This window comes from Felis catus, chromosome D1 (assembly GCF_018350175.1).
Source record: "Felis catus isolate Fca126 chromosome D1, F.catus_Fca126_mat1.0, whole genome shotgun sequence".
NCBI classification, from domain to species: Eukaryota; Metazoa; Chordata; class Mammalia; order Carnivora; family Felidae; genus Felis; species Felis catus.
In genome coordinates, this window is record NC_058377.1 from 97,023,358 (window position 1) to 97,048,796 (window position 25,439).

The 25,439-nt window shown below is 52.6% G+C and overlaps 1 protein-coding gene and 1 long non-coding RNA gene across 7 annotated transcripts in view; one reads left to right on the forward strand and one right to left on the reverse strand.

The window, feature by feature from the left end:
- Positions 1-25,439, forward strand: part of TSPAN18 (tetraspanin 18) — a 188,564-nt gene that overhangs the window by 72,126 nt on the left and 90,999 nt on the right. The window lies entirely within an intron of this gene.
- On the reverse strand, positions 14,412-16,385 carry LOC109492113. Its single transcript, XR_006586567.1, has 3 exons — positions 16,190-16,385; positions 14,809-15,254; positions 14,412-14,596 (listed from the first exon to the last, which is right to left on the reverse strand). It is a non-coding gene; the product is annotated as an uncharacterized LOC109492113 (long non-coding RNA).

Sequence of the window (25,439 nt, forward strand, 5' to 3'; positions counted from 1 at the left end):
CCTCTAAGCCTCCAGCTGAATACAAACGCTGTGAGAGCAAAAGCCCATCTAAGTCAAGAGACCAGGTGCGGAGGGCAGATGAGCCCTTCTGTTTGGGAGGACAGCCACCTGTCCAGGGCTTTTCCTGACCGAACTAAATCCCCTTGTATTTCTGCTGCGTTGGGAAGCTTGGCTCAAAGTGCATTTGTGCTTGATTTTCCCAAGGAGCCTCTTCCCGGGCTGCCCAGCAGGATTCTCGGTGACACCTGTTTGCACGTTTCTGGTGGGCCCGCCTGGGCCACATATCCCGCAGGCCCCTTGTGGCCCCTCCCTGAGAGGGGTGATCCCCAGGGCTGGGCGTGGGGACAGGCAGGGACTTCTCAGGCCTTGATCATAAATCAAGGCTAATTACAGAGCCCTCTCCCCCCCCATAGAGGCACAGTGTCTGCCCAGAAGGCTGTCTTCTGGGGGGAAAGTAGACTTCCTGAAGGCCGTCGTGGCTCTCTGCCACGCGGGCACCCGGCCTGGGCCGTGGGGGCCGTGGAGTCTGTAGGAGCCCGCCACAGCCCACGGTCACCGCGCCAGGCAAGGGTGGTGCCGGGGCCAGACCTCAGATCTTCTAACCCCACCCCCCATCGGACACTTTTTAAACTACACGCGCTCATTTATTCATTTTAAAATAGCATCAAAATAGGAGTGGCAGATGGTTGGGGCCCCGTGATTGGTACACGGGGGTTCACTGGGGTGTTCTATGTCTGACAGTTTCCAAATTATCAGCTGAAACGATCAACTGAATGTCCCCTCCTCGGAAAGCCTTTTTCTGAACGGAAACAGCAGATTGCCATCCTTCCCTACAGCCCCCTTTTCGCTTCCTCCACAGAACTCGGGACAATTCACAGTCTTCTTACTAGTTGTCTGTTTACGTGTGTCTCCAGTGGGGTGTGAGCTCTCACGTTGGCCTTGTCGCCTGGTGCGTGTGAAGCCAGCACGGAGCCGGGCCTGCGGAAGGCATCCAGCAAATACCCGTGGAGTAAAATAGTGTACATGCGGGATGGCGGAGAAAACCAAGTGTCTCCATGAGTCGGGGGGCCTCAGGGTGGTGGCTGGGTGCAGAGGATGGGGGAGCTGGTTTGAGGCCCAGCTCCCGTTTCCCCGTGACCTTGGGGGAGCCTCTGACCTGCTCGAAGCCTCCATTTCTCTCCCTGTAGAGTGGTCATCGGGGCGGTTCTAGTGTTAGAATGAGGCAGTCACACAGAGGCGCCCAAGTGCCCCGACTGCCCCCTGAGTGGCCGCGGGAGTGTCGTTTAACCTCCCCGGACCTTCTTGGCTGCCTTCAGGTAGCAGGGCTCTGGTGCCTTATTTATCTGAAGCAAGGAGCTGGGCCAGGCCACCTCTCGGGGTTCCAGGCTTTGGAGAATCCAGCTTTCCTCCCCACAGAAGGTTTTTACTTCTGGCGTGGCTCTGCCTGGAAAGGGCCCCCTCCCCTCTTCACGATAAGGCTTCAGAAGTCCCTGGCCAGGAAGGGAAAGAGGTCTGTGGAGAGCCGAGCTGGGTTTGGAGCAGGTGGGACACCTCTCGAAGGTGCGTTCCAGGAGCCACCCGTGCCTGGGTTGGTGGACAAAAAAGCAGGAGGCTTCTGGACTGGAGGCCGGCTGGGCCCCTTCCTGCCACATGACCTGGGGCCAGAGCCCCCCGAACCCCCGCCCCCCATTATTCCGGTTCTGAGAGCCTGTTTGCACCTCTGCAGACCTGAGCTGCCCATCCCAGCCTCTGGTGTGGCTGTGAGGGAAGGAAGTTTCTTGGATGAAAGGGCCTGCCTGGTCGGAGAGATGAGATCTGCGGAATGATCTGGGTGCCCCGTAGACCCGTGCTCTTTCTAAGCAAGGCCCGGGGCACGGCGAGCCGCAGAAAGCCCCGGTCTGCTAGGCCTTCTCTGGAGGCCGCAGTACTTGCTGAGTGCGTCTGGGGCCCTTCGTGGGCAATGCCTCATTTATGAGGTCATGTTCACTCGTGCCCATCCAAAGATGAGCATCTGTCTTCGTTTCTATTTAATACACGGGGAAACCAAGGCACAGAAAGATGGAGTAACTTGCCCAGATTACACAGCTAGTAAGAGGTCAAAGCGGGATCTGAACCCAGTCCCAGCAGCCAGCTTTAGATTCAAAAGCCCTAATGGTAATTCATTCTTGGCACCCGGTAAAGTGTTAAAGAAGGGTTCCCCCACTCCCCTTCTTTTCTACTGAAATTCCCCTTTAGGTCTTGGAGCTGTCTCGTTAGGAAGGGGGAAGGTCCCTCATGAGTAGAAAAGGCAAGAAAGGGAGTGTTTGGGAGCACGGGGTTGGGCAGACCCCCCTCCCAGAGAGGGAACAGCAGACGCAAAGCTCTGAGTTGTGCTTAGGGACCAGGACAGCAAAGCTGGATGTGGCTGGGTGGGGACGGGGAGAACACTTAGGGGATAAAGAACGCTGCGGTGGGGGCTGTAGGCCTTTGAAGAGTTCTGATTTTATTGTAAGTGCAATGAAAAAAAAAATAAAACGTTCAGAGGGTTTTAAGCCAGAGGAGCTCTAGGTTCTCATTTGCATTTTAAATAAGTCCCTGGCTGCTGCATGGAGAATGGATTACAGGGTGAAAGGGGGAGCCAGGAGACACAAGTCAGGACCGCTTCCCTGGAAGGACCTGCTTGGGGGTGGGCATTGGTCACACACACGCACACACACACACACACATACACACACTTGTCTTGCTTCGGTCAGGGTGGACTTGATCCTGGGGTCGAGGTGGCTGGGGGTGTCTCCAGGTTGGCAGGGGGAACCCTAGGGCATCTCGTTGGGAGGTAGGAATCCTCAGTCGGTCCATACCAGTCCCCAAAATAATGGGAAAGAAGAGGAAATGAAGGCGGGCTGTGCGCACTGAGGGCTTTACTAGGGAAATCCTTCCCCGAGTCTGCTCAGACCTGTTCATGTTTTTACTGTTGTTGTCCTATTATTTTCAGTATTATTCAACATGAATATAAAATACCGTTCTAAATAATGTTGTTATTTTAATATTTTGAACTGCTATGGTAAATGGGCACTCTAGCCCCTTGATGGGAGGGGACAGTGTGGGAACAGGTTTGAGGAAAGAAACAGTAGAAGTGATTTTATTTAGCACCCACTAATGGAGTGCACCCTGTTTTCCAGGCCCTGCTAGGCATTACCAGTCATTTGCTGGTCTCTAAGACCACACTTCTGCCCCCTAGGGATTCAGCCTAAGAAAATAAAGGGAGTGAATACAGCCTGTAGCACAAAGTAGGTATGAATGGTGTCAGAAGCAAAATCCACAAGGAGAGGCTTTTAGGGGGTAAAAGTGGGAGGGGGTGGAGAAAGGCTTTATGGAGGCAGAGTTAAGGACTGGGGCGGGGGGCGGGGGAAGGGAGGCATTCCAGCTTGTGGGGCATCAACTGCCAGTACCTGGACGTCAGGACAGCATGAGGCGTATATTTTCAGCAAAGAAGGAAGGATCCCCTTTGGTGGTAACCCTGGGAATATGCAGAGCAGTAGTGAAATATTAAATTGGAAAGATGGATTGGGGCCAGACGTCCTTGAATGCCGAACTTGGATTTAATTGTTCAGCCTTAGGGAGGCTTTGACGGTTTTGAATCAGGTGGTCAGCCGTTAGGGGATTTTGCTATGATAGGGTGTAGAGGATGGACTGAAGGTTGTGAGAGACTGGAACAACTTGGCTACTGCAGCAGTCCAAGCAATAGAGGGTGCAGGCCTCAAGTGAGTCAGGGACACAGAGGTGGAGACCAGGGGCAGATATAGGAGGCAACCGGGAAGATTCTGTAAGCCTTTGGAGTGAATTGGATGGCGCAAGGGCAGAAATGGCGATGCCTCTGAGTCTTGGAGCTGAGGTACCTAGGGGATTGTTGGGGCTGCTGAGAAAACTGATGGGAATTCAGAGGTTGGGGAAACAGCTAGCTAGAGGGGCCAGAGAAATGATGAACTCAGCTTTGGAAACAGAAGTTAGGATTCCTCCTCCGTCACCCTTCCTCCATCAGAATTCCTTTCCGACAGTATTCTCTCAGCACTTAGATGGAAGTTTGACCTGCATTAATTAAGCCTTGAAAATAAGAATGAAATGTTGCCACCCCAGAGCCTGCTGTGCGGTCTTTATCTTTATCAGATTACATTGTTATTCATCTTCATGTGCCTCCTTGCCTCTTTCTGCTGCTAGATGTTAGCTTCACTTAGGGCCTCCAGGCAGGGGCCACATCGGTTCTTTTTTTTTTTTTTTTTCTTTTCTTTTCTTTTTTTAATTCCTTTGGACCCAGAATACATCATAGTACCTGGCAGTAGAAGAGCTCAACACGTATCTGTGGATGGAAGGGAGGGAGGGAGGGAAGGAGGGAGGAAAGGAAGGCTTGCTCCAGTTCGGCGCTGAGCCTGGCCCTTCGCAGCCCCTGAACTAGCATTTGTGGGCCCGTGCGCGGCGGGTGAGTATCTTTCACAATCTGAACTTCCAGAACTCCCCTCCGGCAGCTCCTAGGCTTGCCGCCGCTGTGTTTATCTTCACGCTTTGGATCGCAATTTTTCTTTTCAAGTCCAAAGGCGTTTAAAAGCCCCAGCCTAAAACAATAAGCGGACTGCATTTCTGAGGAAGGGGGTGAGCGGTGGGGGCAGGAGGGAGGGATGAGAACCTTGTCACTCCCCTCCCCTGATGATTTCTGGGACGGAGGTTAGAGCTAGCAGGGAGTTTAAGTGAGGTGGGCAACAAGCCCAGCCTTCGGGCTATGGAAAAATAATAGACCTTCTCCTGGCGGGCTGGGTTAGCAGCAAAGCTGTGCTGCCCTGGGGGGTGTGCATCCGGAGCACCCGTCTGGCGTCTTGGTAGTGAGAACGGGTCCCCTGGATCACAGGCTGAGGCAGCCCGGCGTGGTCCATCCCAAGGAAATCATGCTTTTCATAAAGGTTGGGTCTGATCGGTGCCTGGGTGGGGCGCCTTGGCAGGGTAGGAAGCCAGCCGTAAGTGGGAGCCGCGGATGCGTGCATCTGTCTGGAAAGCCAGTGAGAACCTACCGAGAGACTTGGCTAATGGCAGGTGGCCTCTCTGGCTACTTTATACAGCTCTGTGCGAGGCACAAGTTAGAAAAGGGAAAGTCGCTTCCACCGAGGCAAATAAGGTCTCAGGGATTTTCCCAGTGTTGAATCAGGGATGGTTTAGGGGAGGGATCTGGATGCCTCCCTGGTGTTCTGGCTGCTGTTTCTGAGAAGCTACTGGTCCCCCTAAGATGAGATCAACCCCCCCACTCACCCCTCCCCCCACCCCCACCCCCCCCGCCCCAGTCTGGAGATTAACTCACTGTGGGACCTCAGCTCAGTCGCTTGGCCTCTCTGGACCTTGAGACTTGCCTTCTGTCTTAGTTTCCTAGGCCGCTGTAACAAATTACCCACAAACTGAGCGCCTTGGAACACCAGAAATGTGATCTGTTACACTTCTGGAGGCCAGAAGTCTGAAATCAAAGTGCCAGCAGGGCCATGCCCCCTCTAGGCTCTAGGGGAGACCCCTCCCTACCTCTTCCTGCTTCTGGCAGTTGCTGGCCATTCGGGGACCCCCCCCTGCCCCACACACCGCCCTCCTGTGACCACCTTCCTTCTGTGTCTATTTTCCTGTGTGTTCTCTCCTCTTATATGGATACAATCCTTGGATGTAGGGCCCTCCCTAGGCCAGTATGACCTCATCCTAACAAACTATATCTACAAAGACCCTTTTTCCAAATAAGGCCACGGTCTGAGGTTCCAAGGAAGATCCTGAATTTTGAGGGGACAGTATTCAACCCAGTACACCTTCCTTCTTTAAAGCGTTGTTGTACTTTATGAAGTTCGACTTAGGTCGTTCATAAACAATTATTGAGTGCCTGTTGGATGTAGAGTGCCCATCTTATTTCAAGGAAGGTAGGACACCGTGTTGCCTTTGCCTGCCTCGTTCATGACAGGCCCACGTCAGCTAAACCTGCACTAGGCCTGTTCCGGAGTCGGGGGTGGGTTTCCAAGAATCCAGAACTTTTCCAAGACATGTAGCTGCTTAACCACACCTGGGATGCTCGCGTCAGACAGCCTCCAGCTTGCTTGGATGTCTCCAGAAACCTGTCCAAGCTATTCGTTTCATGCCACTTGTCCCACTGTAAAAATCCGCCTAACTTGTGTTGGGGCTGGAAGCACTCTTTCTCGTTCCACAAAGTCTCCATCCAACACGTCTTGGAACATTGGCCACATCATCTCAGAAGTCTTTGGCAGATCTAAATCAAACATAACTTCGAGGGGCCGGTTCCTTCCACACTTCCAGAGTGAGAGGAAGTGCATCCGTGACTGGCGACATGTGACAAGCCAGATGATTTTGGGTGGAACTCATGTGAACTAGAATGCTTTTTATTTGAATGGCTTTATAGCAATTAAATGAGTATGTGATAACATATATTTAACACCTCAACCCCGTGATCTCCTAGTTAGTATCACTTAAGACAAGGTTAGGTTTAAAAAATGAGTTGGTAGGGCAGCTGGGTGGCTCAGTCGGTTGAGCGTCTGACTCTTGACTTTGGCTCAGGTCGTGATCCCAGGGTCACATGGGATGAAACCCCATGTTGGGCTCCACGCCGAGAGTGGAGCCTATTTAAGATTCTCTCTCTCTCTCTCTCTCTCTCTCTCTCTCTCTCTTTCAAAAAAAAAAAAAAAGAGTTTTAAAAAATTGGTTCAAGTCGTTTGAAAGAATAGGACTCAATGAGCACTGGTCGTGTGCAAGGAGATATTTCAGATACTGTGAGTATCATGAGGGCATCATTGGGATGGCTCCTGTTCGGGGAACACCGGTTGAGTGGATGAGAGTGTCTGCATCTCGGCTACACCACCTACTGGCCGCGTGGTCCCAGGGAAGTCACTCAGTGCCTTGGAGCCTCCGTTTCCCCGCCTGTAAATTGAGGGTGCTGGGACCCCTGGGGCACAGAGGGGAGCACCCCGTGGAGTGTAGAGCTGTGTGTGCCAAGGGAGGGCCGATGTGGGCTGGATGCGGCTATCGAATCTGAGGTGCCTCCAGTGGGATCCAGATTGGAAGACCCAGACTCCAGTTGCTCAAGAAGTGGGGGCAACGTGGGGCTGTCTGGTTTCCAGAGCCGTGAGCTGGAGGTGTCCCCTAGATGCTTCACCCTGGGGTCTGGTCCTGGGAGGCAGCCTCCTGCAGGTCCGAAGCTGGAATGGGGCCAAGAGGAGACCTGTTTTGTAGGTTTCATTTTAGCAGTTCAGGAAACTTTGTTGGGATTTTTGGTTTTTAAGCTCCCACTACGTGCCAGGTGCTTTGCTTGAATTTTTACTGCTCCTGCAGAACACCCATGAGAAAAGCAATATTATTTCCATTGTACAGATGAGGGTACTGAGGCTCCGAGGGGTGAAGTAAATTGACCAAGGTCATACAGTTAGAAGAGGCGGAGGGAGGACTGCAAACCCCCACCGTCCTGCTTCGGCCCCCGGCTCCTCCTGCCCTAGGAGTGGGCGTTCTTGAACCTGGATGCAGAGAAGAGCTGTGAAGGTGGGCAGACCCCATACAGGAGAGGAGACTGGAAATTGACCAGAAAATCCTACACCTTTTCATACATTAGGATCGCCTAGGTAACAGCATCCCACAGGCTTACTCTTCATTTCGCCTGTCTCTCTAGAAAGGGGACGCTGTGGATCATTGCCTCATCTGTGGCTTTCACATTTTTCTGCAGCGTAGAAGCAGGTGAAATTGTCCAAATGCATCCTCTGGAGACCACGGGGGCTGGGGGGGATGCAATCTCATGGGATTAAAAAGCAATTTGAACGTGAAATTACTCTCTGGGGCCTGGCAGCTCTACAGGGAGGGGGCTATAACATTTCTTGGAAATTGATATTCTCACTTCCCAGGGGATCTGGGTCCGCGGACAGTCCTCTGGGTTACACCTTCCTCGCCATGGTTGGTGGTAATTGCAATTGCCCTTCTTCCTACAAGACTTGCATTTCCACATGGACTTTCACTTAGAAACAGGCCTGAGTTAGTTTGGCATTCGGAGCCGTTGTGGTGTCTTTCTTGAATGCCTTAACTGCTCCCCTGGCCGACACCCTACACTGGCAAGAGACTGTGATAACAATAAGAGCTGATGCTAATCACATAGCAGTTGCCATGTAGCAGGCCTTGTTCTCAGCACTTCACATGTTCATTTATGCTCAGTTATTTAATCCATAGCACAACCCTTTAAACCGGGTACAATTAGCCTCATTATACAAATAAGGAACAGAGAGGTTAGGTGACTTGCACAAGGTCACACAGCTCAGCTATGGTACAAGCACGATTTGAACCAGGTCTGCCTTCTTCTTTTTTTGATGTTTGTTGATTTATGAGAGACAGAGAGAGAGAGAGAGAGAGAGAGAGAGAGAGAGAGAGAGAACACATGAGGGAGGAGCAGAGAGAGAGAGAGAGAGAATCCCCAGCAAGCTCTGCACTAATAGATGCGGGGCTCTGTCTCAGAAACCGTGAGATCATGTCCTGATCGAGAGTCAGATGTTCAACCCAGCCACCCAGGTGCCCCCAAGACCTACCTTCTTTTTTTTTTTTTTTTCAGACCTACCCTCTTAACACTATGCCATGTTGAGTTTCCCATGAGCTCCTTTGACACACACCCAGCATACCCTGAGCAGACATCTATCACGGAGTTTATAATATTGAGAATACTTATTTATTTTCTCATTTATCTTCACGGCCAGTTCTTTGAAACTGGGGGCAAAAGTCTGTTCAGTTCTGTGTTCTTAGAACCCAGCATGGCAACTGGCACATGAAGAGTGTCTGATAATGGGGGCACCTGGGTGGCTCAGTCGGTTAAGCGTCCGACTTCGGCTCAGGTCACGATCTCACGGTTCGTGGGTTCGAGCCCCACGTCGGGCTCTGTGCTGGCAGCTCAGAGCCTGGAGCCCGCTTCGGATTCTGTGTCTCCCTCGCTCTCTCTGCCCCTCCCCTGCTCACCCTCTGTCTCTCTCTCTCTCTCTCAAAAATAAATAAACATTAAAACAATTAAAAATAAAAAAGAGTGATCATTTGTTTTGGTAACAAAAGGACTTGAATATGAAGTTTGCTCTCAAGGAAATGCATATCAGTGGATGCCAAGAAATAAGAAAGAAGCCATTTGAGAAGCAAAAAGCCCCGGGACCGTAGATGCGGCTGGTTGGTGAGATGTGGGGCAGAATGACCAAGCTCCTTGCTCCGTGTTGAACACTGGCGTGCAGCTGAGGGGGTTCGCTTCGCGGATCTGGAGTGGGTTGGTGCCTGGGGTCGTCTCGAGATGTGGCAAGTCCAGCATCCGCCAGCTGTCCTGAACCATTGGTGACAGTATGCTTCGGGGGGAGGCAGTGTGGTACTGTGCTTAGAGCAGGCAGGGCTTGAAATCTGGCTGTGTTTTAGTCTCCTTTAAACCTCAGGCTTCTCTTCTGTAAAATGGGTTCCTTTTGAGGATTAAGTGAGATGAACAGAGAAAACTATACAGCACAGTAACTGGCCCAAGATTCCTCAATAAATGTCTACTTAGTACCGTTAACATTTTCAATTTTTTTTTTCAACGTTTTTATTTATTTTTGGGACAGAGAGAGACAGAGCATGAACGGGGGAGGGGCAGAGAGAGAGGGAGACACAGAATCGGAAACAGGCTCCAGGCTCCGAGCCATCAGCCCAGAGCCTGACGCGGGGCTCAAACTCACGGACTGCAAGATCGTGACCTGGCTGAAGTTGGTCGCTTAACCGACTGCGCCACCCAGGCGCCCCAGTACCGTTAACATTTTCAAAATCACTGTCCCGACTAGCACCTGCTGGACCTCACAAAGCCTGCCTAGGCTCAGTTCCAGAGGGGGAAACTGAGGCTGAGAGCACACAAAAGCGATCGCTTTGAGTCCCAGCATTCAAAGGGAGAGCAGACCCAGGCTCCTGAGTCATAAACCAGTGCTTTGCTGCGTATCACACGGCTTCCTTTTATCATCGGGAAAGCTCAGGCGTTTCCTGAAAAGATTTAAAGTCCTAAAAAAAATCTTTTAAAGGAATTTACTGAGGTGAAATTCATATAACATAAAGTGAACCATTTTATTTTATTTTTTTTTAAGGTTTTTGTTTTTAAGTAATCTCTACACCCCGAGTGGCACTCGAAATTACAACCTCGAGACCGAGAGTCACATGCTCTGCCAACGGAGCCAGCCAGGCTCCTGTAACGTGAACCATTTTCAAGTGAAGGACTTGGTGCCATCCAGTTCATTCCCGGTGTTGTGCAAGCACCCGTCTGGTTCGCAAAACGTCCGTCATTCCGAAGTCAGACCTCTTGCCCAGTAAAGCAGTTTCCCTCCATCTTCCTCTCCCCCAGCTCGTCGGTCAGTCTGCCTTCTCTCTCCAGGCACTGACCTATCCGGGATATTTCACATAAATGGAATCATGCAAGGGGCGCCTGGCTGGCTCAGTCGGTAGAGCGTGTGACTCTTTTTTTTTTTTTTTTTTTTTAATTTTAATGTTTATTTATTTTTGAGAGAGAAAGAGAGATGGAGTGCCAGCAGAGGGGTGGAGAGAGAGGGAGACACAGAATCCGAAGCAGGCTCCAGGCTCCGAGCCGTCAGCCCAGAGCCCAACACGGGGCTCGAACCCACAGACCGCGAGATCGTGACCTGAGCCAAAGTCGGATGCTCAACCGACTGAGCCACCCAGGCGTCCCTAGAGCGTGTGACTCTTAATCGCGGGGTGTGAGTTCAAGCCCCACGTTTGACATGAAGCTTACTTAAAGATTTTAAAAAATTAAGACAAGAAAAGGTGGGGGCAAAAATTGGTAAATACGTGTCTCATCCCTAAAAAAAATAACAGACCTTCTGTTCTGTAAACCCAGTTAAGACGCCTCCGCTTGCCGGGTCAGAAGTTGCAGTTGGAGCCACACACACAAGCGAGCACGCATGTGTCTGTGTCTCCTCCCTGGGTAGCTGTTGCTTTTCCACAGGCTACTGTCCCCCCGGGAGATTGTGTCTCTGTTGATGTTTCTTGACATAATCTGATGTTTTGGTTTTGCGACTGCCTCCATTAGGCACTCAGCACCATTCAAAGGGTGTGAGAAGAGAGAAAGACACACTCTACAGTTAGCCTTGGAAATAGAATCAGAAATACAAGCACTGTTAGTCTGGGGACAAACCCCTGGAGGGCATGTTTGATGCGTTTTATACATTTTGTTTAATTTTTGTAAGTTTTTTTGATGCTTTTTATACGTTTGATGCTTTTTAGACATTTTGTTTAATTTTTATAAGTTTTTTTAATGTCTCTTTATTTTTGAGGGGGCAGGATGGAGGGGCAGAGAGAGAGGGAAACAGAGGATCCGAAGCGGGCTCTGTGCTGACAGCAGAGAGCCCGATGCGGGGCTCAAACCCACGAACTGTGAGATCATGACCCGAGCCAAAATTGGACCCTTAACCGACCGAGCCGCCCGGGCCGCCCCATATTTTATGCTTTTTATTTTTTTTTATTTTTTATTATTTTTTTTAACGTTTATTTATTTTTGAGACAGAGAGAGACAGAGCATGAACAGGGGAGGGGCAGAGAGAGAGGGAGACACAGAATCTGAAACAGGTTCCAGGCTCTGAGCTGTCAGCACAGAGCCCCACGCGGGGCTCGAACTCACGGACTGTGAGATCATGACCTGAGCCGAAGTCGGATGCTTAACCGACCGAGCCACCCAGGCGCCCCGATATTTTATGCTTTTTAAAAGACATTTCCTTGGGGCGCCTGGGTGGCTCAGTCGGGTAAGCGTCCGATTCTTGGTTTGGGCTCCGCTCTTGATCTCACAGTTCATGGGATCAAGCCCCATGTCTAGCTCTGTACTGACAGCCTGGAGCCTGCTTGGGATTCTCTCTCTCCCTCTCTCTCTCTGCCCCTTCCCCACTGGCTCTCCCTCAAAAATAAATCAATGGACTTAAAAAAACAAACAAACCACATTCCCTTTAGTTCAGAGTAAAGTTGGGGATCTGCAAAGGTGTGCTGAGTGACAGGGTCACAGGACTGTGTGGGTGTGGTGACAGGCTCTTTAGTGAAGACGCTGCCGTTGATAAAATACAGAACCCCCAGAAGAGCATAGGAGGGTCAGCTGGCTTCCTCGGATGACAGCTGTCGCAGTGGAGCCCGTGAGTGGGCAGGCCGTCAACAGCATGTGTTGCCATCAGCCTCCTGCTCGGGGCGGCTGCTCGGGGCCGTGCCTGGAGACGAGTCCCCTGCTCTCCGATATTAATCAAAACAAACGTCGCAGGTCTCCACCAGGCAGGCCTCCAGGCTGGGACGGCTTCTGTCCCCTGTGACCAGGCAGGCCTCACCAGCATGTCCTTTTGCAGATCTGCAGGCTTGCGTTCAGAGCTGGCCACTTCCTGGCCGGGTGACTTTAGACAGGTGGCTTCACGTCTGTGGGCCTCAGTGCCCCCGGGAGGTAACGGTAACCATTCGCCAGATGCCTGGCTCATATCGGGGGCTCAGTTCTGTGATCGCTGTTACTACGCCCTCTCCTTCCTCGCTGGGCATTTTCTGTTTCTGACGTACAGTAAAAGCCGTGGCGAAGCTAGAGGCCTCCTCCGCTCTCAGGGCAGACAGTCCAGTGGAGACAGTAAACCTGCAGGTGAAATAAAAGGCATGTCACATGCTGCTGGGACACAGGGTGGGGCCGGGGTGAGGGGTGTGGACTGTCTTCACGGCGACGCCCTAATCTGGTTCCTGGAGGGTGGAGAGCAGATCTGGTGGAAAAGGTTCCCAGTGGGGGCCCAGCAGGGGACGTGCTTCACAGGAGGTGAGCAGCGTGGCCTGACACGAGGTGTCCTGAAGGCAGGGGTGTGTGTGTGTGTGTGTGTGTGTGTGTGTGTGTGTGTTTAAGGTGGCATCTGAAGCCTACATACAGCCTAAGGTGAGTCATAAGTTAGGGTTGGAAGTTAGGATCTGTCTTTGGTGGGGGTAGCAGTTACTTTGGCTTTTGTCCCCCTTCAGAACTAGCCAATCCCAGGTCACGGAAGGAGCTCCCAGAAGGAAGCCCCGCGGGGCCTGCGGAGCTCAGCAGGGAGCAGGATGACTTCTCCAGTGGCCTGCCCACCAAGCCCATCCCTCGAAGGAAGGCAGGCGGCATTATCATTGGGCAGGTGCCAGGTTCATACAGTAGCCTCACCGGGCTGGAGGAGGGACTGATAGATCTGAGGGAGGGAGAGAGGTGCAGGCGCCCCCCAGCCCGGTGATGGTGCTGCTCCGGGCACCGTGGGGCCTCTGGGATTCCCAGGAGGGCCAGAACCTGTCAGCACACACACAGGACACAAATGTCTTATTTTGCTCTGTGACGGAGATAAGTCCTCCGTGTGTGGGGGTTAATCAGTGAAATGACAGCACGGCCAAGCGGCCGCCTAGCCCCCCAGCACCAGGCCTGCCCTCTCAAGATGCCCCACATACCCCTCACCTCATAGCAGCTGCTGTCCCCTGTGCTCAGCTCCCTTACTCTCTGAGTGGCCCTGAGATTTGCAGGTTTTCTGCAGCCCCTCCAGCCCGCTCCTGGCCTCCGCAGCCTGATGCTTTCTTCTTCTGCAAGACAGGGGCTCAGTCAAGCTGTTTCCCGAGAGGCGACCCTGAGCAGAGAAAGGCCAGCTGAATGCCCTGTGGGCAGGGACCCAATGGCCGTGACTGGGGGGCCTACACAAAGGAAAGAGGCTGCACTTGGGGTGGATGTGGGCACCTTGCCCGTCTTGTCTGCCCAGGACTCCCTGCGTGATCACGGGCACTCACATAAGCTCTCTGAGCCTCAGTTTCCACAGGGGAATGTGGGGATCATCACACACGCTTGCATTTGTGGGGTTGCCCCAGTGCTCGACACCCAGGGATCAGGAGCACAGGGTGAGTAAACTGGAGACAGGTTTAGGCTTCTCACATCCCAGGCAGGCTGCCGGAGGGTTCTTGAACTTTCTACCCAGCAGGCACTACCGGGAGAAAAGACCTCTAAGAACTAGCTTTGCTTGCTGTGTGACCTTGAACAAGACACTGGGTCTTTCTGAATGAGGCTAAACATGGGGCTTGTACAACTGCTCCCAGCACATGCCTTATGGCATATGCAACACATGTGCCTTAAGTGCTTTTATTTTGCCCTTTTTTTTTTCTTTTTTGCAAAATGTGCGAAACCTGGCACCGAGAGGCTCAGGAAGGAGTGTGTGGATGAGGGCACGGTGGCCCCTGGCAGGCCACCACGGAAGGCCCCGCAGGGCAGAGCCGTCCGGGGTCCTCAGGATCCGTCAGCCCAGCTCCGCATACCCGGGGCGCAGGCACACCCAGACCTGGAGAAGGGTCTGAGCAGAGCAGAGGCTGAGATGGGAAAAGAGGAATCAAGGGCGCAGAGACCCTGGGCATGGGGCCTCGGAGACAGATCCTTCAGAGATCATCAAACTTTATAAGGCAGCAAGACCACTTTTTCAAAGGAAGCCCCAAATAGGAAACAGACAAAAGCAAAAGCAGAGTCCTCGGGCGGTTCAATTCTTCTTTGTGTGGTGGAAAATGCCTCATTGTTTGTGGCAATCATCAGAGCACCAGGGTGGAGGGTCCCAGACTTCATTTCCTTTACCAATAAAAAAAAATTTTTTTAAGTCAGGACTGACATCTGCATCTGGTTGATGGCCTCTTCCTGTTGGAGAGTGAGGATGTAAGAAAAAAAAAGAAAAGAAAAAGAAAGAAAAGAAAAGACAGCAACCATCTCCCATCCCATTATTTCATAGGATAAAGATTTGCCCCTTTCTCGGGCGGGACAGGACAGGAGGGACAGAGCTTTACCAGGAGGACACCCGGCTTCACGAAAACTCCGTTCCCTCGTCTTGAGTGTGCTCATTTGCCGATTTGAAACCCACAGCGGGAAAGGAGCAGGTGGGAGCCCCTTCCAGAGGGTTTCCAGTCACAGGGGTTGAAAAGCATTGATTTCTTCCAACGCCTCCTTTTACAAGTGTGGAAACTGAGGCCCTGAAGACAAGACAGCTCATTCATTGAATGATACTTCTTACGTGTCTGTTCCCCATGCCATTCACCAGGCCTGGGTTAGCACTGCAGCCTCCGAGGGAAGATCCGCCTACGAGGACCAGATCCCACAGGGAGTCGTGGGTAGTATCATTTGTTCGTTCGTTCGTTCGTTCATTCACTCGTCAGAGCGAATACCGTGCACCCGCCAACTGGCGATATAGACTATGAAGAGTGCTTGCAAGGTACCGCCCGATGGAGTTTAAAGTCTGATGGGCAGAAACAAAAGAGGAAAATTAAAGGAAGCGACTCAGCAGGAAGATTTCAGGAAGTGAAAGTGACACAAGGGTAATGAAACAAGATAACAGGAGGTAATGGGGGTGGTCAGGTGCATCTCTGATGAGGTGATGGTTGTGTGAAGGCCTGAACCATGACAAGAACCTGGCCGTGCAGAGAGCTGGCGGAAGAACATTCCAGACAGGAAATCAGGTCTGGGGTGGAACAGGGCCTGGTCGTGGGGGAGCAGTCACTCGTGCGGAGGTTCGGTGAGTAGGCAGTGAAGGGGAGAGAGGAGGTGAGAGCAGGCGCAGAGACTTCCTCTGCGGACCCTGAGGGGAGGAGGCCCAGGGCCAGAAGTGCTCAGCGGGCCTCACACTGGGGTCTGCCTGAGGTTGGGCCAGTGTGGAAATGGAAACCCACCTGGACCCTGGCCTGTGATGGCACAGCGGGGGGTTTCCAGGTGCCCGGCTAGGACGCACCTTCTACCCTGACACACGAACTGGGTGCACAGACCAGGGTGAACCAAGGCCCGGGAGCATGCCTTCTGTCAGCTCAGTGTCCTTCTCAACCCACCTCAGGTCTGAAAACAGGTGAATCCCATCCCCATTTCCAGAAGGTGACAGTGAATGAAGAGATGGAAAACCCAAAGGCGTAATTAATTCCCCAGCAGCACTGCTGCCCCACCCCTCCCCAGGGGCTGCTGGGCTGGAGGGAGCACCCTCAGAACTAGGGTGTGGGGTCCAGAGGCCTGCCCAGCTGAGGCATCACCTCTGCTGTCATTGGTGTGCCTGTGTGTGTGTGAGTGAAAGGGGGTCTGGTCTGTTGAGGATTGATGGGAGTCCCTCCACAAATATTTACCGAGCACCTCCTCGATGCTGGAGATCGTTGGAGGCCTGAGGGTGCTGGGGTGATGATAAATACATACCTTAGATGAACACAGCTCATGGGAGGTGTGCTGAGGAAAATAGAGATTGATGACAGAGCAGCATGGTGGAGGGAGGGGTGTGCAGCCGCTTCAGACCGAGTCATCAGGGAGGACTTCTCCTTGAGGAGGCACAGTTGAGAGTGGAGCGTGTGAGCCGCCAGCCATGGATCAGGAGGAGGGGGAGTGCGCCAGGCAGACGGGCCAGCAGAGGCACCCAGGTGGGAACGGGATGGCATGTCCCAGGACCATCAAGGAGACCGGTGGCTGCAGCAGAGAAAAAAGGGCTGGACTAGAGCAGGAATGGCAAATAGGATTCCCTGTTAGTACCGACTCCAACCCGTGATTGCACCTGCTAATGCACTGGGCTCAGAGCCTCCCTTCTGGGTTGATCAGCAAAGAGTGCTGTAATTGATTAGTGATGTCTGCCGTGGGTGAGACTAAGAAGGGTTTCGGGCATGCCCTGCATTTCCCAGACCGAAATTGGCAAGAGACCATGCTGGGTATGTTTGGGCTTGTACCTGTCTTCGGCGCTTGTGTATCTTATCCTCTAGTTCATCAGAGTTGAGGGCGGTGTGTGCCCCCTGGCACAGCCCAACACCAGAGAATAATAGTAGCTGACGTGTTCCACCACCTTGAAGTTTATGCCAGGCCCTGGTGCTCATAACCCATGAAGCCTTCATAGCAACTCTGGGGATGGATCTTAAGTCCTTTCTCTTGATTTTGAGGCCCAAAGAACTCATTCACGGTCCTGCAACCAGCAAGAGGCAGGGCCAGGACTGGAACCCATCTGACTGCCAACCCCCCGTTCCTTCTGTGGCAACAGCCGCCTTCTCAGAGAGGGTGAGGGGCCCCGCACACATTCGGAGACTCAGCCCTGACAGAGAATCACTTGGGGAATGAGTCGATGAGAAATCGATGCTGACTGCCTGCTTCTCCTGTCCCTTCCTGCTCTCCCTGAGCCTGCTGTCTCCAGTGAATTCTGCCTCCAAGTCAAAGTGAGCGTAGATTTACTGGAAGGATCTGGCTCTCAGGCTGCCTTGCTGTCTGGGTGCAGGGGCTGGGCCGGGCCAGCCAGAGCCTGGCAGCCTTCCCTTTCCACAGCTGTCCTCTTCTCCCTCTTCTCCCATTTCTCCTTGGTTCTATCCCTGCCCGGGAAGCATGAGAGTGCCCGGGCTCTGGTGTGGGTGACGTTTGGGGCAAGGATGCTGGTGCCAGAGCTGTGGGTAGCAGTCCCGGGCACAGTCTGAGGGGTTACTTTCAGGAAGGTCCCTCTGAGGGAGGTGTGAGGCCAGACGGGCAGGTGTCGGGGCCTGCGTGGCAACACTCGGGGCATCTGGTGAACCTCACTGTCTCAGCATACTGGAGAGGCAGCTAAGGGCACGCCCAAGGGGGCCGTCCCAGGTTTCCACCCTGGCTCTGCTGTCTCCCAGCAGTGTGAGCTTGAGCAAGTCCTGTCACCTCTGTCCCTCTCGTGGTAAAATGGGACCAAAATAGTGCCACAGAACAAAAGACCCCCGAGCTCAGTGGCCTAAAGCAATGCTTATCCACGTGTTCTAGAGCTGTGGGTCAACTGCACCTTGGCTGGGCTGGCCCGGTCTCCAGGCTCCGGGCTCCGGCTGCAGGTTGAGTCTGAATCTACTCCATACGTGTCTCTCTTCCTCTTTGGAACAGCAGCTGCTGGGGCCTGTGGTCTCCTCTCCGTGTGGCTATTCTGGGGCCCAGGCTAAAGGGGCAGCGGCTACTGAGACACGTCCTCATGGCAGTTGAACAGGGCGTTTAAGAGGGCCCTCCCAACCGCACAGGGACAGTCCTGCCTCTGTTCTGACATCCCATTGGCCAAAGCGGGTCACCCTGTCAGACCTAAAGTCAGGGGCAGGCAGTCACTGCCTGCGGATGTGGATGAATAATTCTTACAGGGGAGGGAAGACTCGGGCAGTCTAAGGCTACCGCTGAGGTTTGGAAGGACTCCCACACCAACCACAGCGCGGCACTCTGTGCTAGAGGCCATGCAAGGTGCTTCAGGCGCGGCCCCTGTGGGGTGGCCGTTCCCTGCCCCCATCTGCTTCACAGTTGGGCAATGAGGTGCGGGCGCTCTAGTCTACCCAGGCCACTGGCCCTGTGTCCGAACCCTTAGCCGCTACGGTCCCGGCACTTGCCCAGTGCGGCTTCCTTATATCCAGCCTGACAACGGTGCCCGGGGTGCCAGCAGTCACTCCTGCTATGTAGTTGGAAAGTCTGAGGCCAGAGAGGGACGTCCCATGGCTGAGATCACCCATCCGGGCAGCTGGAGAGTCTGGCTGCAGACGTCTATTTGTTTCCATGCCGAGTGCCCGTAGCCGCTCTCTTCAGCCTCCAACATCTATTAGGCTAGGAGAGCAGAGAGCACTAGTCTGCAAGTCAGGATATCCAAATTTTGCCTCTGGCTAGGTGTGTGATGTGGGCAATGTCTGTTGTTTAACTTGGCTGCTACGGGACTGATGGTGAATGACAGGAAAGCCCGTTTCCCTCCGAGAGCCTGGCCCGTGCCGCCCTGCCCGTGCAGGAGACGCTATTTCTATACATCCTCCAGGACGAGGCCCTCCTGGGCCCTGACCCTGACCTTCCTCCAGCCCCAGCCCTGAGGCCAGGGAGAGCCTGGGGCCTGAGGGCCGGAGGATTTCCTGACTCAGCCCCACCAGCTGGCCACGGAGCATTCAGTGGGGCCCACACCCCAGCCCGGGTTCTCTGTTTCCAGCAGATCAGGGCGGCCATGGAGGTTGGCACTGATTTTGTTGAAAGGCGACTGGCCCCACGTTCCGTGTTTATCTCCGTCCTCGCTCCCTGCTTCTCTCCTCTGAGAGGCAACCGAGGAAGGAGGACCCTGCTCCTGAGGGCAAAAAAGATAAATCATTGATCCGGGCCTCACTTTCCCCACCTGTATGATATTAAGCCAGACCAAGCTAAGGGGATTGAGGGAGCTTTGGCGGGGGCAGAACTGGAGAATCCACCCTCCGCCTCCACCCTCCATCCTTCGCTGATCCCGCAGGGCTGGGGAACACGGCAGCCAATGTCCGACTGTTATCCTTGCAGGGGAAGGGAGGAGGAAATTAACTGTTCTTTATTGACTTTCTTTCATGTGCCAGATACTATATAACAATAGTTATTTTATATATCTATATACTGTGTCCTTATTTGGCCTATAAGATCACTAGAAGAACCCTGACTAGGGCTTAGGCCCTAGGCCTGAGTCCTGGCCCTGACGCTAAAAGCACGCTGCCCGCCTACCCTGAGCCTCAAGTCTCCCCATATGCCAAGTAGCCCAGTTGATCTCTTACACCACTCGTGACCCTGATAGTCCACAGTTGGGCCTGACAGTTAAGGAAACACTGCAGGCCTTCCTTTGCCTGTCTGAACAGGAAGAATCATCATCTCAGACCCAAGGTTTATGGATTGTTTAGAACACTCACTGGTACCCAAGCCACCGATGCTTCTGGCTTCTAGATGTGAATCTGGTTCTGAGAATGGAGTCAATTCGTCCTGAACCCTCATCCTTCAGTGTCGCCTTAAGACAGACTCTTCTCTTGAGTAGTTTGGGCCAATCTTTCCAGAAGCAGGGGCTGGACAAGATTACCCTTCAGGCTCCTGTTCTCTGCTTCTGTGTAGGAATTTGCACCCCATCAAGCATCTTAGGGCTCATTAGAGATCTGGGAGGAGCTGGTAATTATAAGGAGTGAGGTTAGGGTATCTGGACTTCCGGGAGTGGGGGTGGGGCTGCAGAGACCTGCTACATTTCATGTCCCCCCACAGGGGCTCAGGGAACTGGCTGTGTGTGTGTGTGTGTGTGTGTGTGTGTGTGTGTGTGTGTGTAGGGTTCTTTAAAACTGTTAATTGTCAGGGTAAAAATATTTTCACACATTTTCTCTCCAGGAGAACATTATTACTGAGCATACTGACAGCCTCATTGAAGTCAAATGGCCGCAGTCAACATGGAAATCCTAATTAATAGACGTTCATGCTGCTCTTGGGTATGGCAGCGGAAGTAATTATCATGATTTAATTGACTTTTCTCCCCTCTGTTATGCACTCTGCCTTTTCCATTTTCTTGAGCTGGGAAGGTTTTTTTTTGCTGTTGTTGTTTTTAACCTTCTATCTCCCCCCACCCCCTTTATACACACGGTCTCTCACACCACTGTTCTATTTGTCAAATCCTGTCACAGTAAATATTGTGACAGCACAAATCTCTGTATTACAGAAAAGTCCAGAGCCTGAGCCAATGGCTTACTTATTATGAGCGTATTGGTTTTGTAAAGGCACACTCAGACCCGGCAAAGGTGTCTGGGAGGAGAAGGCAAATCGATTTGCTCAGAGGTTCTGGTTTCAGCAAGTTCCTTGGGACTACGTGGGACAAAGGGCCACCTGAGCTTGCTGTCGGGAGACAGTCAGGGTTACAGGAACTCCAAGGGGCAAAAATGGGGCACCTCTGAGCTCCTGCAGCTAGAAGACCATCCGTGGAATTCTGTGTCTGGTCAGGACCCCTCCAGGTGGCTCATTGCTCTCTCTGCTTTGACTAGCATGGTCTGCTAATTTATTGCCCATAACCATCAGGTGAGGGGACCCCGGAGTCCTCATGGGTTTCAGTTCAGCTCCACACGCCAGCTGGACATGCCCCCCGAACCTCCCCACGCAAGCCTGAATGCCCTCCACGCCAGGCCATGCCTTACCCTCCAGAGGTCAAGCGTCGGGCTGGCTGCCCTGGGTGCAGGTGTCCTTTCTGGTCCAATCAGCTGTGGCGAACGGGCAAGGTCATGTGTCCGATGTCCGCTCCACAGGAGCTATGGACAGATGCAACTGTGGGAGGGGCCGCAGTCCCCTGGAGAGCTACATGCTTGGTTTGAATCCTGGTTCGGCCACTCACTTGCTGGGCATCTTTGGGCAAAGTACTTAAACTTTCTGTGCCTTGGTATCCTCATCTATAAGATGATAACATTTGCTCCATAGGGCTGTGATGAAAGATCAACGACTTCAACCTTGTGACGCACTCAGTAACATGTCAACTTTGTGGTAGGGTCAAGTGAAGGGGTGAGGCCGCTCCCAATGTATGGTAAGCAAGTGAGAATAAGAATATCCTAGGGTTACAGACAGTGAGGACTGCAGTGAGTCCAAGCGCCCATCTAGGTTAGCCCTCTAATTGTACACCCAGAGAGGGGCTGTAACTTCTGAAGGTCGAATAACTTTGACTAATATGATGTTGGACTATTCGGCATGGAGCTAAAATTAAGACCAAGATATTTCCTTAGGTCTCATTGGGGATTATTAAGATCACTTGACTTTTAATTAGAACATTACAGATAATACAATAAGGTGGAAGGGAAAATGAACCTAGGTTGTTTTCTTTCTTTTCTCTGTCCCCATATGGAAATTCTGAGTCAGGCACATATTAAGGCTTTAACCTTTTGAAGCACATTATCTTCATTGATCGTCTTTTTCAGATGATTCCTGCGTATTGGGTCAGTGGGCCAGCATCACCACTCAGCTGTGTTGTTTTGGACCCTTAGCTTCTCTGAGCCTTGGTTTCATCATCCAAAAAATGGGATATACTACCCTACTGGACTGAGTGCTTCTCAAGGGCAGGAATGGTTTCTTCTTTGCCCCATCTTCTTCTGGAATGTTGTCTAGCACACAGTAGGTGTCTGAAGAAATTTCTAGAAATGAGGTGACTAATGATCCCCTCGAGGTAGTAGTGAGGGTCAGAATAAGTCAGGTGGGTATAGACGGGCTGTCCGGATGGCTGTGCTCCTGAAAGGTGAGACCATTTGATGCAGGAACCAAGGTTCTGAGAAATCAAGAGACTCCAGTCTGCAACTGTAATAGAGAAATGGAGTTCAGAAGTGAGTGGAAGATGTGGAAATGGTGACAAGCAGAGGAGATGACTTTTTTTTTTTTAGAGAAGTCTGGTTGTGAAAGGCAGGGAAGACACAAAGTCACAGCTGTGCGTTGCAGGGGGTATCGAGTGCTGGGGATACCAGGGAACTTTGGCATGTTGATGAGACAGGGCCAGGTAGAAGAGGTACTCGGTAAATGCCTTCTGGATGAAATGAACTTCTGTCTGAGCTCTGGGGGTTGCGAGGGTCTTCCCCAGGATTCTCAATGACAGTCGTGGATGAGACGGTTGGTAATAACTGAGAGCCCGAGACTAGTGTATTCGCTGGGGTATTGCTGGGTGTCACAGGAGGTAAACCACGAATCTCTGCAGCTTAACCCAGTGCACATTTATTTGTCACCCAGCAACTTTTCAGTGAAAGTGGAGGGCAGTTTCCACACAGTGTTTAGGGCCCCTACTTCTTTCCATCTTCAACGTGTGTCTTCCAAGATCACCAGGGAAGGGAGAAGAGAAGTATGAGACAGTTCATCTGCTTCCTCGTCAAATAACTCCCACTCTAATTGGTGAGGAGTCACATGGCACATGGGGCAAAGCAGTATGGGAAATGTAGTTCTTGGCTGGCCAGCCCCTTCCTCATCACATTGGCCTGGAAGGGTTCACGTTATTCTCACTTCCATTGGTGAGAATGAGTCACGTGGACACACAGGTGCAAGGGAAGCTGGGATATGTAGTTCCTGGCTAGCCAGCCCCTTCCTAGCCGCAGCCCTTCACTCTGGAAGGGGAGCAGGAGTGTGTGAGGGACAGCTACCTTCTCGGCCCTGGAAATGCAACCGCTTTCAGCTGTCTGAGGAGTACCTCCCAGCAGCCTGAGGAGACACAGCCCAACTGGGAAAATGTCAGGCCCGAAATGAAGACCAGGACCCTGCTCCCGAGAGCAGAGAGAGAAATCATTGGTCAGGGCCTCGGTTTCCCCCACTGGTGATACTATGTCCTGCCAGACCACGTTGAGGGGGTGGAAAGAGCTAAGGGTGGGCATGAGCAGGCAGAACTGAGTGTGAGCACCCACTCTTTCACCCCCTGGCTGTGTGACATCGGGCACGTGTCTCACCTTTCTGAATCTCTGTGAAATCCTCCGTGAGTTGCTGTTTGGGTTAGCGAGAGATCGTGGCGTAGCATTGGCCCCCAGGAAACGTGAACTTCTACTGTTAGTATCCTCTCCCCTTTCATTACGTCATCAGAAATGGAAGGTCACAACTTAGGTTTAAGGGCAAGATGAATAGAATTGATATTGCTGTGAGACATTTTTGTCTTCAGCATTTTTGTAAATGTTTATTTTTGAGAGGAGGGGGGGCATGAGCGGGGGAGGGGCAGAGAGAGAGGGAAACCCGGAATCTGAAGCAGGCTCCAGGCTCTGAGCTGTCAGCACAGAGCCCGATATGGGGCTCAAACTCGTGAACCGTGAGATCATGACCTGAGCCGAAGTTGGACACTCAACCAACTGAGCCACCCAGGTGCCCCTGTCTTCAGCATTTTACTTCGCTCTCTGTGACCGTTAGAGGAGAAAGGAGTCAGCCACTCTGGATCTTTCTGTCCCACTCACATGGGGAGACCAGGATCGATGGGGCTCGTTTCTTTCCTGGCTCTAAGAACGGTCTGGAATTCTGCTCTGCGGCGAGCCGCTATGAATGAGCTGAAACACGAAGTTTGGTACTGACCCCACCACCACCTTTCCAGGGTCTTCCCTCAGTGTCAAACCTGCCTCACCTTCAACAGGTGGGAGTCTGGAGTTAAGGCCTCTGGGTTTCTTTGAGTTTAGCTGAGTTCTAAGAAATCTCTAGGCTCTGGGTGCTTGTGCGTTCTCTCATTTGTGGCCTTCCCCCTCTGCTAGGGAGGGTTGGATCAGAGCCCCTCCTTCCTCGCCCCCTCTAGCTGTCATTATTTAGCATTCAAAATTTGTGGCCGTGGTGACTTATTCGGTGTGGAAATGTGTTGCCTACTCCCCACTTTGGCTTAGCTTTTGGCCTGTGGGGGGGGGGGGGGCTCTGACCACCAGCCAGCTGGGAAAGGGGGCAGGGACAGGAGCTATGTGGCTCTGAAGAAACCAAGCTGTGAGGGGCGGGTCCCTGGGAAAGATCTGAAAAGAATGTTCCCCCAGGAGGGGAATGGGTCATTCTACTCTACCTTGTGTCTTGGGGCAGTCCTGGCTGCTCTGTGACCTCCAAACAAAGCCAGCCCCTGGCCTGGGGCTGTGGGAAGCCAGGCGGGACAATGGGAGGAAGGAGAAAACCCTGAGATAAAGCCCAGGGCCCAAGGGTCTGTGCCTGGGATTTGGAGGCGGCTCCTCGCACCCACTGAGAGGAGGCTTCAGTGTAAACACGGGCTAGGCTTCCTGTAGGGTAGTTTTTATTGTGCTGTGATTCTTGAGATGATTGCTTCCTCTCAGGAGAAGCCTGCTCAGGGGCGAACTGTGCATCTGATGTTTCCATGGGGATACTGCTATCATTCATTCATTCATTCATTCATTCATGCCACAGACCACCTGCTGCCAAAGGCTATTCATGGTGCTAGGAATAGAAAAATCAACATTGGGGGCGCCTGGGTGGCTCAGTCGGTTAAGCCTCCGACTTTGGCTCAGGCCGTGATCTCGCGGTCCATGAGTTCAAGCCCCGCGTCGGGCTCTGTGCTGGCAGCTCAGAGCCTGGATGGAGCCTGCTTCGGATTCTGTGTCTCCCTTTCTCTCTGACCCTCCCCTGTTCATGCTCTGTCTCTCTGTCTTAAAAATAAATAAACATTAAAAAAAAATGTATAAAAAAAAAAAAAAAGAAAAATCAACATCTGCCTGCCCCTGTCCTTAATGACATCTTTTCTGGTCCTAGAGACAGGCACCAAGCACCTGTTGCCATTCAGCGAGGCCAGGGAAACAGCAGAGTGTGCCCAAGCTCGAGAAGTGGTGCTGAGGGGGCCCCCCAGTCGGGCCCCACGCTGGCAGGCCAGAGGTGTTGTGACCTGAGCGCCCTTGGTGCCTCCTGAGTATCAAAGGTGGGCCAAGAGTTCCCTGGTTTTAAGTCTCTGACTCCAAACCAAAGGAGTCTTTCAAGGTAGCCAGGTAGGTGCTGATGTTTTTCCAGCACCTTCCACGTGCCAGGAAACGGAGTTTTATGTGGAGGACTGCAGGACTCCCATCACCACCCTGCACTCCTCTTGCTGGGTCCTGTCGCCTCTCGTCACCCTTGCTGTACTGCTGAGTTCTCAGGCACCAGCAGGGGCTGAACCCCTCCCAGCGCAAGGCTGGTCTTGCGTGACCTGATGCGGGCACACATGTGGGGGCCTCCTGATGTACGTGAACAGGAAACAGGAGTCAGGGGCTGGCTGTCTCGTTAAAGGTTTCCG